This window comes from Neofelis nebulosa, chromosome 16 (assembly GCF_028018385.1).
Source record: "Neofelis nebulosa isolate mNeoNeb1 chromosome 16, mNeoNeb1.pri, whole genome shotgun sequence".
NCBI lineage: Eukaryota > Metazoa > Chordata > Mammalia > Carnivora > Felidae > Neofelis > Neofelis nebulosa.
The window spans coordinates 50,176,455-50,188,689 of record NC_080797.1 but is presented as its reverse complement, the minus strand read 5'-3'; the positions used below and the strand labels follow the sequence as shown (position 1 = coordinate 50,188,689).

Below are 12,235 nucleotides of genomic sequence, written 5' to 3'. Positions count from 1 at the left end.
TAATGATTTCAGGAGTAGATTCCAGTGATTCATCCCCTATGTATAACACCCAGTGCTTATCCCAATAAGTGTCTTCCTTAATGCCCCTTACCCATTTAGCCCATCCCCCCACTCACAGCCCCTCCAGCAACCCTCAGTTTGTTCTCTGTATTTAAGAGTCTCTTATGTTTTGTCCCCCTCCTTGTTTTTATATTATTTTCGCTTTCCTTCCCTTACGTTCATCTGTTTTGTATCCTAAATTCTGCATATGAGTGAAGTCACATGATATTTGTCTTTCTCTGACTAATTTCATTTAGCATAGTATGTTCTAGTTCCATGCACGTAGTTGCAAATGGCAAAATTTCATTCTTTTTGATTGCCAAGTAGTACTTGGCTGTATAGATATACCACCTCTTCTTTATCCGTTCTTCTGTTGATGGACACTTGGGCTCTTTCCATACTTTGGCTATTGTTGATAGTGCTGCTGTAAAACATCGGGGTGCATGTGTCCCTTCAAAACAGCACACCTGTATCCCTTGGATAAAGACCTAGTTGTGCAGTTGCTGGGTCATAGGATAGTTCTATTTTTAATTTTTTGAGGAACCTCCATACTGTTTTCCAGAGTGGCTGCACCAGCTTGCATTTCCACCAACAGTGCAAAAGAGATCCTCTTTCTCCGCATCCTCACCAACATCTGTTGTTGCCTGAGTTGTTAATGTTAGCCATTCTGACAGGTGTGAGGTGGTATCTCATGGTGGTTTTGATTTGTATTTCCCTGATGATGAGTGATGTGGAGCATTTTTCCATATGTCTGTCAGCCATGTGGATATCTTCTTTATTTAAAAAAATTTTTTTTTAACGTTTATTTATTTTTGAGACAGAGAGAGACACAGCATGAACGGGGGAGGGTCAGAGAGAGAGGGAGACACAGAATCTGAAACAGGCTCCAGGCTCTGAGCAGTCAGCACAGAGCCTGACGCGGGGCTCGAACTCACGGACCGCGAGATTGTGACCTGAGCCGAATTCGGACGCTTAACCAACTGAGCCACCCAGGCGCCCCTGTGGATATCTTCTTTAGAAAAGTGTCTATTCATGTCTTTTGCTCATTTCTTCACTGGATTGTTTGTTTTTTGGGTCTTGAGTTTAATAAGTTCTTTATAGAGGCATACAGTATGTACTCCTTTGTGTCATTTTTTGTTTAGTGTATTTTTTAGATTCATCCATGTTGTTGTATGTTGTCATGGTTTGTGTTTTTTATTTTATTACTTTGATCATGTTTTCATGGTCTTTATATATCTGGTACCAAGTACATTGTCTGGCAGTTAGTTGGAGATATATATATATATATATATATATATATATATTTATATATATATATTTATATATATATATATTTATATATATACATTTATGTATGTGTACATGTAGACGTATATATGTGTGTATATGTTTAGTAAATGTATTTCAAGATTTCAATATTTTGCTGAGTATTTTCATCTAAGAGTGCTAGAGAGTCAATTTTAGAAAGATACAAACTAAAGTTCATAATCGTTTGCTATTGGCTTACATCTCATTCCATTCCCAATCTGTCCCTTCTTCCTAAAATCTCTATGTTTATTAATTAATAGCATCATACTTTTTCCATTTAGCCACATTGAAGCCTAGGGTCTATGCCACGTATTAGGAGATACAAATATCACTAAGACCTGAGTCCTGAGCAGATCACATTCTGCATATGTGAGGTGTCACTACATAATTGCAGTCTGTGTCAGTGCTTCCCAGATGGGAGTGCTTTTGCCCGCAAGGAAACATTTGCCATGTTTGCGGACATTTTTTATTGTCACGATTGGGAGTTGCTACTGGCATCTAGTAGATGAAAGCCAGAGATGCTACAAAGCTTCCTACAATGTTTAGGACATTTTTGCTCAACAAAGCATTGTCCATTCCAAAATGTCAGTAGGGCTGAAGTTGAGAAACCCTGGCCTGTGAAATTCATGTTCCAGTGGAGGAACGAATGGAGCACCGCAGAGCACTGAGTAGTGAGGAGATGCCTGGGGGAGTTTTGGCACTTGCGCTGCCTAGTGAAATTTCATAATGTTAATATAAATAATAGCATCTGTAATTTGAATAATCAGAATATACCACACCATCATATTAGGTGCATCACCTATTATTCTCTATTATCCTGTCAATTTTACTATTTTTTTTTTAAGATTTTTTATTTTTGAGTGCTCTCTATACCCAACATCAGGCTTGAACTCACAACCCTGACATCAAGAATTGCACACTCAAGATGCACACAAGAATCTTTGATTTAAGCCAGGCAGGCACCCCTTAGTTTCACTATTTAGTGTCATTCTCATTTTGTAGATAAAAAATTAAAGCTCATATTTAACCCTTAAAATGCACAGCCTCCCCACTATCAACATTCCACATCAGTAGTCCCTTTTATCTGTGGTTTTGCTTTCCACGATTTCCGTTACCCACAGTCAGCTGTGGTCTGGAAGCAAACGATCCTGCATCTGTTGTATTGCCATAAGGTGAATAGTAGTCTAATACTTCGTCACATGCCTGCATCATTCATCTCACTTCATCTCATCACGTAGGCATTTTATCATCTGACATCACCACAAAGAGAGTAAATACAGTACATTATGTTTTGAGAGAGAGACATTCATATAACTTCTCTTATAGTATATTGTTATAATTGTCTTATTTCATTGTTGTTGTTAATCTCTTACTGTGCCTAATTTATAAATGAAACTTCACCGTGATATATACATATAGGAAAATGTATTTATAGGATTTCTTACTATCCACAGTTTCCGGCATCCCCTGGAGGTCTTAGAATGTATCGCTCATAGATAAAGGGGGACTACTGTATAGTTTTGCCTTTCCATAATGTCATATAGTTGGAATCATACAGCATGTAGCTGTTTCAGATTGGCTTCTTTCACTTAGTAATACACATTTAAGTTACGCCCAAGTCTTTTCATGGCTTGATAGCTCATTTCTTTTTAGCACTAAATAATATTACATTGTCTGGATGTACCATAATTTATTTATGGTAGATATCTTTAAACAATTCAGATATAGCATACATACTCTAAAAAGTACAAACCTCAAGTCTGTAGTTTGAAGACTCTTTGTGTGTATATGTGATTATGTAAATGTGTATGTTTGTACCCATATGTAAATAAGTGAAAGTAACATTGAGAACAAAATGTAGAGCATTTTTCTTACTTATGTAGTTCCTCAGCCAATATTTCCCTTCCCCTCAGGTAAGATGATAACTATTGTGACCACAGATCTGTATTGAACGTCATATAAATAGAGGCACACAGTATGTACTCCTTTGTGTCTTTTTTTGTTCAGTGTATTTTTTAGATCCATCCATGTTGTTGCATGTTGTCATGGTTTGTATTTTTGATTTTTGATTTTATTACTGTGTTATATCCCACTGATTAGATATACCAATTGTTTAGCTATTATCCTTTTGGGATGGGCATATATGTTTCTATAATGAATATAGCTCCTATGAACATAATTGTAGATTTATGTGCTCTATTTTTGAGTATGTACTTAGGAGCAGCATTGCTGGGCCACAGGTCAGGCATATATTTAACTTGATTAGAAATTGCCTACAGGTTTTTCAAAGATGTTGAACCATGATACACTTTCACCTGCAATATCTGAGAGTTGTAGTTGCTCTGCTTCCTGCTACCATTGATGTTGTCATTCATTTTTTAAATCATCTTGTCAGTCTTACAAGTTCATAAGGTATCTATTTGACAGAAGAACAATCTTAGGCTTCTATTTAATATAATGTTTCTTTTTGGTTAGATATCTATGCAAAACTGTCTTCAGCCAACAGATTGTATCAGGATACATTTACAATACCAATCAAATATGACAAACTCAGTCTTTAAAAAAATTTTTTTTAAACATTTATTTATTACTGAGAGACAGAGCGACACAGAGCATGAGCAGGAGAGGGGTAGAGAGAGGGCGAGACACAGAATCTGAAGCAGGCTCCAGGCTCTGAGCTGTTAGCACAGCGCCTGACGCGGGGCTCGAACTCACGATCTATGAGATCATGACCTGAGCTGAAGTCAGTTGCCTAACCAACTGAGCCACCCAGGCGCCCCCAAACTCAGTCTTTTAGAAGTAGAAAGAGGCTGTAATCCAAAATTGGCTTATCTGTAGCACTGTTTTCTCTCTTTCCAATTGGACATGTATTCTGCACAAAATAAAGTAACAAGTTAAAGGGAATCCAGTTTGTGTGTCTGAGTGATGATGAAGTGTTTATGACAGCTGCTAGGCTGACACTCTCTGTAATGGTGTTACATTGACTTCTGAACACCTTCCAGGCTGCTTCCAGCCATATGTGTCTGTGTAGTCTGAGTGGTTTTACATTAACATCTACCCTGAGTAAGATCTTTTGACTACAAAAGTGTTACTTTCAAATGGAAGATACCATTAGGGCTGCTTCAAAGCTCGGAATGGTATTTGGATTGGTGGTGCTGAAATAATGGCTGGGGTTTTGAAGTGTAAGGTCTAAATCTGTGTTGCATAACCAAAGGAACGTGTGAGTTTAAACTGCTTTTCTTTGATCTTCCTTTCAAAAATCAGACTGGAGGGGAAAGGTTAAAGTCGCCTTAAAGTACTCCTCTGTGTGTGCAAAAATTTGGAAGTATGAAAATATGATTACAAGTTCCATTCATTATTTGTGTTCTGTGGTTTTCATATTGTTCTTGAAACTCACTTCCTTCTTGCTCAAGTTTTGTATTTTGAATTTCGTGTCAAGACCAAAATATAGACTCAATTGCTGTCTGCTTTATGTGGTTAGCAAGTATCTGCTCTATAAGTTGTTAGTCCTCAAAAATATGTGTTTTAGGTGGTTTTTGTGGTTTGCATTTTTTTTTTTTTTGATGGCATACACAGTAGGTTACAGAGATACTGACACTCTGACATTAACTGAATCATTTGTGGTTAGTTAGGCAAAAATAAAACAAAAATGTTATCCCTGTCTTCCTCCTAATTTTAAGAGCTTTCCAAAGCTCTTACTATTAGGAATCTTTTCTTCAAACTGTGCTGTCTTAAGTTTTTGAAATTGTTGGAACAGAGTTGTAAAACATAAAATAATGCCCTGGCAGTGACTTGTTGGAGAAAAAAGGCTTGAGGTTAAAAACTGTTTTGAATACAGTATACTAACAGGAGATTTTGATGCCTCTTTGGTCTGGTCATGTTTGGAGAATATTGTTTTTTGTTTCCTTACATCTAAAATGAAAATATATCATCAAATTGGCTCATGGGGTGATTCTAGAGAGAGACTATCAGCTCTCATTAGGGATTGCTTTGTAGTTATAATAGTTACTCATATAGCTAGTGGAGTCATTTTGTTGCTTATTAATCGAATACCATGGTATAACGTCATACTTCTCACTCTTTTCCCTATATTTCTTTGTATTTTTGCTTTTCCTCCCAATTAAAAACTTGTTGTGACTTCTGAAGCTAAAAAAAAAGTCATTAAATGTTCATTTTTTTAAAGAACTTCATCGTCAGTTCAGTTGTGTGGTATGATTACCACATGTGAAGTAGTTAGCAAAGTGATAACTATACACTTGTACATTTAAATAGGCGAAGTGAGTTCCTTCTGTTGCTTTAAGAACTGAATTCTCTTAGTATAAGACCTCATCACCTCTTCATTCTCACTCTCTGTATTTTTGGGAGGGGTATCAGGAAAGGTTAAAATTTATTTGTGGAATTTCCACATTTTTCCATGCCTATATATGTAAATAAAAGTTAATAGACATTATTTTTTTGACCAATTATAGGTCTACCTAAAAATTGAGTAGAAAGTACAGAGAGTTCCCATGTATCCCCTCACCACCGTATTTGCCCCTGTTTAACATCTTGCATTAGTGAGGTACATTTGTTAAAATTAATGAACCAATATTGATATAAGTTATTAATAACTTTAAGTCTATAGTTTACATTTTCTCCTTAATTAAACTTTTATTTGGTGTTACCTTTAAGGAAATGATGCTCTTTTTTTTAAGGAACTTCATTTCAGTTGTATCTGTGTGGTTAGTACATGTGGCATATTTAGAAAGATTGATAACTATTTGCATATTTAAATGTGCTGTTTTTAAAACATCATAGTTGGTAAGAAAACCTGTTGTAGGTAAAAACATCATATAAACACATAAAGATTGGAATGAGTGTAGGGTATTTGCTAGAGAGGGTGGAGACTGCCTTGTAAGAACTGTTGCACAGATGATGTGCTGCTTTCCACCTTGGTAATAGCCCTTTTACTGAGAGCTGTAAAACATAGGAAGTAATATACTGGTGGCTTCAAGAATGAGATGTACCAAATGTGTTTTATTGTATGGTATTATAACACATTTTCAGACATTAAATATTAATAACTTGCTTTGAGAACAGTGGGGCAAAGTCAGATTTATGCTAAATACCATTAAGATTGAATAATGAGGCTGATACCTTCTTAGATATATCATCACCTCTATTTTCTTTTTTGAGAGAGAGTGAGAGCAGGGGAGGGGCAGAGAGAAAGGGGACAGAGGATCTGAATTGGGCTCTGTGCTGACAGCTCAGAGCCTGGAGCCTGCTTCAGATTCTGTGTCTTCCTCTCTCTCTTTACCCCTCCCCCACTCGTGCTCTGTCTCTCTCTCTCTCTCTCTCTCTCTCTCTCTCTCTCTCTCTCAAATTATTATAGTTAATAAACACAAGTCCAGTTTGTTGGAATATTTGATGTGGTTGATGTGTGATATTTGCAACCTATGATCCTGGCATATTGTTGTATGTACTTGCCATTGTACTTGTCATTGCTGTACTTTCCCTTGATTTTGGGAAAAGAATAAAACTTCCAGGGTCCCACCTGTGGGCTGCTTTTACTCTGTCAGACTTTCCAAGTGGAACCGGAGCCATTACTGGTGTGGAGAACTCTGACATGAAAGATATTTTTGATTGAAAGTCTGCATGTGCATGAGATAAACATGGGGAATTTTTTTCTTTTGTCTTTCATGTCTGGTGTCTTGGTTTTCAATCATATTTCTAGCCAGGAAATCATCTGCTATATATGCTGTACCCATTTTGAAAAAAAATAGGCAAATTAATACTTCTTTTTAATTTTTTTTATTTTAAAGATGAAAACTTGTTAAAGTATCAAGAAAAAGAACTACTAGTCATTACCTTTTGTTTGAGCTGTTTGAGTTCCAGGGAAAGTATAGTAATTTTTGTGTGTTTCCTATCTTTAACAGAGACGGAATTTTCTTTGAATGTTAGTATGAATTTTTACAAATCATATTTTTCACTTCAAGAGATGGATATCATGTCACTATAACCAAGCCATTGTACCTTGTTGAAGGGAAGGTTGCTTATTTATTACTGGATTTGGAATTAAGATACGAATTTGATTAGCTATAAAGAGTTCTACCTTTTTCTTGAAATGAGTTCTTGAGTCTCATTCATATTCTGAACTATTCATCATATATACATGTGGTAATCAAGGGTCCTTCAGGACAAAAGTCTTACATCATTTTCCCTGATGGCAGTCCACTACAATGAAGACTATTTATATAGTTAGTTTGAGGCAGCATTACTTTTCAGAGGATACTGACCTGCATTTCATTCGCTGTGCACAATAGATTTAAATCCATAATGTCTTAGAATCAGGGAACTGTAGTGGGCAAGAGACTTTAACAGTCATTCATGGAATAGTATAACTAATTCCAATAAGCATATGAAAAGGTGTTTGATCCATCTCCTTAGTCATGAAGAAAATACAAATTAAAACCACAGTGAAAGTCCCATTGAACACGCCAGAGTGCCTGATACAAACTGTTGGTGAGGAAGTGAGCAGGTAGAACTCTTTTTCATTGCTGGTGGAAGTGTCAATTTGTACAATCACTGTAGAAAACTATTTTGTTGAAATCTACAAAATATGCACATATGCCTAATATAGGAGCAATTCTAACTAGTAGATTTATACCAGGAGGAATATATATATGTATGTATTCACTAAATGAAATGTGCAAGAATATTCATAACAGTATTCTTTACAATGTTCTTTTAAAAATGCTAAAATCATGGCTCTCCTACAACTGTAAAATGGAACAGATGTCATAGATTTTATTTAACTCATTAATAAATGAGGTGTTTGGCAAGTTGTTACAGCTGGTTCAAGGGAGAATCTGAAGAACCAATATAGGCAATTAGAAATACTAAAATGAACTTTTTACGAGGTGCAAACCTGGTTAATATACTACTGAAACTAAAATGTACTGCCTGGAATCATCTTTTTTATAGAGTGGAATTCAATTGTATCTCTTCCAGACAAAATTCACTTGCATTTCTGTGGACAAGAGTCAGTTACTATCAGTTTTCTATAACTTACAATATTGCAAAACAAGGGTATAGATGTGTATAAAATCAAATAACCCCAAAGCGTCCACTAGACACTCTTGGTAATCCATTGAAAGGACATATAGTGATTTTTTTCTCATTTGAAAGTTTTTTCAATTTTTCCTGACATCTTAAGAGCCAAGAACTAGAAACAACCTGGAAGTCCACCAATAGTAAAATGGATAAATTGTAGTATTTTTCACACAGTGGAAATCTGTATAGTGATAGAAATTTAAAAAATACAATAAAAAAATAAAAAGCCAATCGTATGCAACAACATGAATGAATTTCATACATATGTAATTCACAAAAGAGTGTATACTGTGTGATTCTATTTGCATAAATTTGAATGAGTAAAATTTATATGTAATGAAGTCAGGATAGTGGTTATGATTATTCTTGAGTTGGGTTTGTGACTGGGAAAGGGGTGTGAGGGACCTTCTGAGTATCTGTCATGTTCTGTTTCTTGATGTCTGTGCTGGTGACAGAGGTATTTTAACATGGAAAATTCATTAAGCTGTACATATATGTATGATTGAGGTGTTGTTTCTGTGTCTGTTATTCAACAATGTTTGATAAAAAGAATCAACTGCAGACACAATTCTCCATTTGACTAGTATCTAAAAGGGAAGTTGGGGGTGTAATATGTACTCTTGTCCTAATTCTGTGTCATAAAGCATTATTATTATTGTCCATGGTATTTGATTGACTTTTCTATTTTGTAGTCATATATCTTTGAAAAGTCATCATGATTTCAGAAACAAGTTTGGTTCTGAGGGCTAGATGACCTTCATTTGCTTTTAGAATTTTCTAGAGGTAGTTATAAAGCTCTCCCACAACTTTTATAGCCCTTTCCCTGTGTGTATTGTCTCGGCTGTTATAATTTCCCTTTGCCTTAGATTGAGTTGTGAGATTCTAAACTTGTACTCTCCCCCCCACTTTTTTGGTTTGGTATGTAATTTGCATATTTTCACCATGCGAAAGCTATTTTCTATGGTTGGAAAAGATTTTTTTCCTACAGTGTGAACAAATCATTCTTTGTTCTCCTTATTGTGCCTCCAAACTGGTACGTCCGGTTTATGCTCCAAACAACAAAAGTCTGTCATCAGAAATTAAAATGCCAGTAAGAACAAAGGCAGAGACCCATGAGGAACTCTTGGAGAGGTTTCCTCCCTGTTTGCTCCTCTCCCCAAGTTACCACAGTTGCCAGGAAGTTGGAACATTGCTTGGTACAACTCCTTCCTTGTAATTCTGCCCTTGTATTTATTATTGTTGGTTTAAAAATGAACTTAACGCTCCTGGTAATTCTTGTCAGGATATATAAAATCCTCATCTCTGAGATTTTTTTTTTTTCCATTTTCAGTGAGCTCTTTTTTAAGAAATGTAAAAATCACTTTGAAAGCCTTTAAAAACTTAATCAGTTTTGACACGCATTTATTTGAGAGCAGAATTACCAGTGAACATGCTGTATAAAATTATTAGAGGCAACTGAAAGCGGCAGCTAAAGCCGAGCCTGTAAGGACATATCCAACTTGTGTTCTTTCTAAAATGTGCACGTCTTATCTGTACACACTTTGTTGGCACTCTTCTGAAATAGTATTCCAGTGTAGCATTTGTACACATTGTTTGGAGAGTTCTCTCATCTCAGAAGTTTGGCATTTGAGACTCACTTAGGATACTTTGGAATTATGCTTCTAACAATCTTGATTTTAACATAGTCACAAATATTTGTAAATAGTGCCAGAATGTTTCTTCATCCCTCCCTTCCCTTATGCTACAATTAAAGATTGAAGGATCTTAACTTAGAGGTAATAAAGGATGGGTAATAAATGTGGGATGCATTTTGTAATCAGTCCTAATGTTTTTTCTTACCTTTTGCGGTATATTTAAAGAGGGATTTAGAGTAGAAGCTTAGAATAGAATAGAGCATTTAGGTCTGTTTTGAAAGCTGTTATGCTGGAGAGCATGGTGTGTTCAGATTTCAAAATGTTTTTCAATGTCAGAGTAAAGCTCATGTGAATTAAATCCAGTGTTAACAAATGTTTATCATATTGTGAGAATGCCAAGACAGGTTTGCCTTGTTCTTTATTATTTAGTATAATTTAGTACACATAGGTCAGTTAAATATGATTAGACTTTTATTTTTTATTTTACTTTACTTTAAGGCTTTATTTGATAGAACCAAAAGCTAAATGCTAGATCTGTGGAATATGGCCATAATAGTACACAGCAGATTTTGAGTTAGAATATTATGATTTGTTAAAAGTATGAATGTATATTTGTTAGAGTGAGAAGTGTTTTTCATTGCTCTGAATTACAATTTCAGTGCAACTTCTACAGTATTGTTTTATAATTTTTTATTTCCTTGTAAGTAGAATAGTCTGTATATTGAAGAATATTATTTATCCATTTTTATATCCCCATTTTGGTGGAGATAGCTAATAATAACTCTATAATATAAATGCATTACATTAGTGACGTACCTTTCAGCGAAAGTGTGCTTAATATCAGAGAGATCATGCTTTTTAGATTTTAGAGAATGTGTGATTCCTGTGTTGGGTGGGAGGTTGAACAAAGTGACCTTTTAAGGCTTTTTCTAAATTTTAAATTCTGTTCTATAATATTAAACTGTAGACTTCAGAGCTATAGTATATAATGGCCATGTTTTTCATGTAGAAAATTAATGTTCACAAAGGAGTTTGTAGAGAGCTAAATTCTTATCTTTTGCTATACTGAGTTTATAGTTTGGTGTGTTTAATTGGTGATAGGTGGTGCTGTTGTTGCACAGTTGGTGCGAAGAGCCTAGCATTCCTCAAACCTGCATCCCAAGTGCTATAGAGAGATTTGCCATTGTGGCCAGCGAATAAGTTTATAGTAATTTTTATAGGCAGAATGAATATGATGGCTCTTTAGGCATCACCATAAGTTAACATTTATAAGAAACAAAATATTTATAGCTTGCAGTCCTTAAATTCAGACAGAAGAGAAGCTGAAGATCTGAAAAAGTAGTTAAAGGAAGTGCTGCAGATTTACAGTTTAATATTGAAAGCTTTATAAGCCTTTTATCTTATATATGTTGTTTATATTTTAAACTGCTTGTTTGGCAGGCCCTATTGAAAAAAAACTACCATCCGCATGTTTCTCTTATTGAATGTTTTTTACATGTGTTGTAAGTTCTTGAGTATTTAGAACTAGTTTTATAATTTTGGCCATTTTCCCCATCTGATATCACATATTCCATCAAACGCTTGAGAGTTATGAAAATGTATCGGGGACTAAATTATCACTTAAAGCAGTCTTAACTAATTCTAGTTTAATCTGCTCAATACTTCAATTAGCAGCAAACTGTTCTCTTGAACCACTAGTTTGGAAAAGCAGTTGTTTTTGCACTTGACACATATATTGTCATACCCTTTTACCTTTGGGTTAATATACTACTGTACTCTTTATATCTGAGGAATAAATCTGATATGACTCAAAACGAACATTCATACAGTGTTTGATCTATGTGTATAATAAAAATGATGATGGTGGGGCGCCTGGGTGGCTCAGTCGGTTAAGCGGCCGACTTCGGCTCAGGTCACGATCTCGCGGTCCGTGAGTTCGAGCCCTGCATCGGGCTCTGGGCTGATGGCTCAGAGCCTGGAGCCTGCTTCTGATTCTGTGTCTCCCTCTCTCTCTGCCCCTCCCCTGTTCATACTCTGTCTCTCTCTGTCTCAAAAATAAATAAAAATGGTAAAAAAAAAAAAAAAATTTAAAAAAAAAATAAAAAAAAAATAAAAATGATGACATTTAAAGATGCTTACATATTACTTCTTTAATTCATAGA

General features: G+C 35.3%; 1 protein-coding gene across 1 annotated transcript in view; it reads left to right on the top strand.

The window, feature by feature from the left end:
* BCAS3 (BCAS3 microtubule associated cell migration factor) overlaps window positions 1-12,235 on the top strand; it is a 619,018-nt gene that overhangs the window by 40,854 nt on the left and 565,929 nt on the right. The window lies entirely within an intron of this gene.